The following is a 3,667-nucleotide window of genomic DNA, read 5'->3' on the forward strand; positions in this document are numbered from 1 at the left end:
TGGGGGTGTTGTGTGTTCAATGTCATTTGTTTCCAGGATGTTTTTTATTTCTACCTTGATCTCTTTTGTAATCCATTCATTGTTTAATAATATGCTATTTAGTCTCAATTTGTTTGAATCTTTTTGTGTGTTTTTATTTTAGGTGATTTCTAATTCCATGTCATGTGATCTGAGAAGATGCTTGATATGATTTCAATCTTCTTGAACTTGCAGAGACTTATTTTGTGTCTTAACATGTGGTCTATTTTTGTAAATGTCCCATGTGCACTGGAGAGGAATGTATATTCTGTAGCTTTGGGGTGAAATATTCTGAAGATGTCAATTAAGTCCATCTGATCTAGTGAGTCATTTAGGATTGCTGTTTCTTTCCTGATTTTTTGTTTAGAGCATTTATCCAGTGGTTCAGTGGTGTATTAAAGTCCCCTACCATGACTGTATTGCTATCGAACTCTCCCTTGATATCTCCAGAAATTTTTTTTATGTATTTGGGTGCTCTTGTTTTGGGTGCATATATGTTTACCAGCGTTATATCTTCTTGTTGAATTGCTCTCTTTAGTTTTATGTAGTGACCTTCCTTATCTCTTGTTATAGCCTTTACTTTGAGGTCTATTTTGTCAGATACAAATATTGCAACCCCAGCTTTTTTCTCATTTCCATTTGCCTGAAAAATTTTTTTCCATCCCTTCACTCTCAGTCTGTGTGAATCCTTTGTTCTGAGGTGGGTCTTTGCAGACAGGAAATATATGGGTCATGTTTCATTCAGCTACCCTGTGTCTTTTGATTGGAGCATTTAATTCATTTACATTTAATGTTATTATTGAAAAATACTGGTTTGTGGTCATTTTTATTCTAATGTTTGTGTTTCTTCTTGTCTTTCTGTTTCTTTTCTTTTTTTTTTTTACAGCAGTCCCTTTAGCATTTCTTGCATTGCTGGCTTGATGGTAATAAACTCTCTTAGCCCTTTTTTTGTCTGTGAAGCTCCTGATTCCACCTTCAATTTTGAATGATAGCCTTGCTGGGTATAGTATTCTTGGATTCATTCCCTTGCTTTGCATCACTTTTTATATTTCATTCCATTCCCTTCTTGTCTGGTGTGTTTCTGTTGAGAAGTCAGCTGATATTCTAATAGGAGATCCCTTGTAGATAACTTTCTGTCTCTCTCTGGCAGCCTTTAAGATTCTTACTTTGTCGTTGGTGTTTGCCAATTTAATTATGATGTTTCTTGGTGTCTGTGTTTTTGGGTTCAGCTTGTTTGGGACTCTATGTGCTGCTTGGGCTTGTGTAGTTTTTTCTTGCCAGTATCAGGGAAGTTTTCTGTCATTATTTCTTCAAACAGGCTTTCTATTCCTTGCTTCTCCTTCCCTCCTTCTGGCACCCCTATTAAGTGAATGTTGTTTCGTTTTGCATTGTCCCAAAGCTCCCTTACCCTCTCCTCTTGCTTTTAAAATTTTTTTTCCAGTTGCTCCTGTGTTTGTGTGTTTTTTCCTACCTTATCTTCTAATTTGCTGATGCAGTCCTCAGCCTCTTCTAGTCTGCTTTTTAAGCCTTCCATTGTGTTCTTTATTGCAAGTATGTCGTTCTTCATTTCCTCTTGGTTCCTTTTCATGTTGGTGACATTCTTATTCAGCTCCTTGTAATTCTCACTGAGTTGTGTGTATTTGTCATCCAGCCGTTTGAGCATCCTTATAACCATTACTCTGAATTCTTTTTCTGATAAGTTAGTAGCCTCAATTTCATTTAACTCTCTTTCTGGTGATTCCTCTTTTTCTTTCCTTTGTGGATTGCTCTGTGTTCTGGAAAGGCGTGACTGTGGTGTCCAGAGTTCTGTAGTTGTGGGGTGGGCAGACTCAGCTTTTGCTGCTGCCTCTGTGGTTGGATACACGCAATCCCAGCGGCAGTTCACAGGGGCACCGGTGGTGTGTTTGCCAGAAGGGTATACTGACACACTCTGAAGGACCCTGGCACTGAAGTCACTGGATTGCAGTGTCTGTGGACAAGCATCCCAAAAGAGGGAATTCAGCGTTTCTACAGCCCAGCAGTGCACCCCTGTTTGTTTAACTGCACGACCAGCAGGGCTCACAGCGTGGCCCCAGGGCTGCCTGTGGAGCGGTAGTCTTGGGAGACCTACATGCTGGAAAAGTATGCAACTGTAGTGTCCAGAGTTCTGCAGCTCTGGGGTGGGGAAACTCAGTTTTTGCTGATGCACCTGTGATGGATTGTCGTTCGTTCCTCGTGGTGGCCCACAGGAGCCCCCGCAGTGAGTTTGCTAGCGCAGGCACACTGAAGCACTCTGAAGGGCCCTAGCACTCTTAATCGTTTAATCAAGGCATCTTTGGGCAGGCATCCAGGATAGGTGAATTCAGAATTTCTATTGCCCAGGGGAGTGCATCCCTATCTGTCCAAGATTGGACCCAGAGGAGGCTCACTGCGGCTTCCAAAAGTGCCCTGTGGATAGATGGGCTCAGGGGGAGTGAGCAACTGTGGAAGTGCCTTTGCCAGGCGCTAAGCTTTGACACACTCTGAGGGACCCTGACGCTGAAGGGCCCTGGCGCTTAAGTTGCACAGCTGGGTGCGTGTGGGCAGTTAATCAGGCAGAGGGAATTCAGAATTTCTACTGGGGGGCAGTGCGCCTGTGTCTGTACAAAATCACACCCAGGTGGGGCTCACAGTGACTCCTAAGAGAAGTCTATGGAGTGGTGTGCCTCGGAGACCTGTGGGCTGGAGAGCACGAATACGATGTCGGAAGTCTTCCGCTGAGGAGGGGGAAGGTTGCACTTACTGCTGCAGGTGCAGTGTTCCTTTGGAGGTGGAGATCCCAGGGTCTGCAAGTCTGTGGGTGGGGCAGCAGGATTTTGGCTGGAGTGGCTGCTGGGTCTTGGGCAGAATCCCAGGCCTGTGTGGGTGGTGGTGGTGCTGATTAGTTCCTAGAAGAGGCCACTCTCCCCTTCAAGATGGTATGGGCTCTGTGCCCAAGTCCCGCAGTCAGGGGAGTGCCCGCAGCGGTGGTAGTCTCTCCCTGTCCCAGACAGCCTGGTCTGCCAGCCTGTGCTTCTGTTGGATTTAACTGTCCCTCAGTCGCACACACACCACACACATCTACACACTCTCTTTTTATCCCCTCACTCACTTCCTAGTCCTCATTTCCATCCTGCCAGCCGCCATCTTTTTCTATCTCAACAGTTCAATTTCTTTAAAAGTTATAGTATTCTGTAAATTACGTCTTTCATATTGGTGATCTGTGGTAGTTTATGCCACTCAAGAAGTTGGTCCATAAATTATCAAACTTATGTGTATAGAGTTTAGTATTCTCTTATGCTTTTGTGTCTGCAGGGTCCTAGTAGTACTCCTGTTTAATTCCTGATACTGGTTATTTGTATTTTCTTTGTCAGTCTTGCTAGAGGTTTGTCAATTTTATTGATCTTTCCAAAGAATAAGCTTTCAATTTCATTGATTTTTCTTCTTTGTGTATCAGTTTTCAATCTCATTGATTTATACTCTTTATTAATTCCTTCTTTCTGCTTGTTTTGGGTTTACTTTGTTTTTTTTCTAATTTCTTATGGTTAGTGCTTAGATTACTGATTTGAGACTTCTTTTCTAATGTAGATGTTTAGTGCTATAAATTTCTTTCTCAGTACTGCTTTAACTATGTCCCACAAATTTTGATATG

This window comes from Myotis davidii, unplaced genomic scaffold, assembly GCF_000327345.1.
Source record: "Myotis davidii unplaced genomic scaffold, ASM32734v1 scaffold1711, whole genome shotgun sequence".
NCBI classification, from domain to species: Eukaryota; Metazoa; Chordata; class Mammalia; order Chiroptera; family Vespertilionidae; genus Myotis; species Myotis davidii.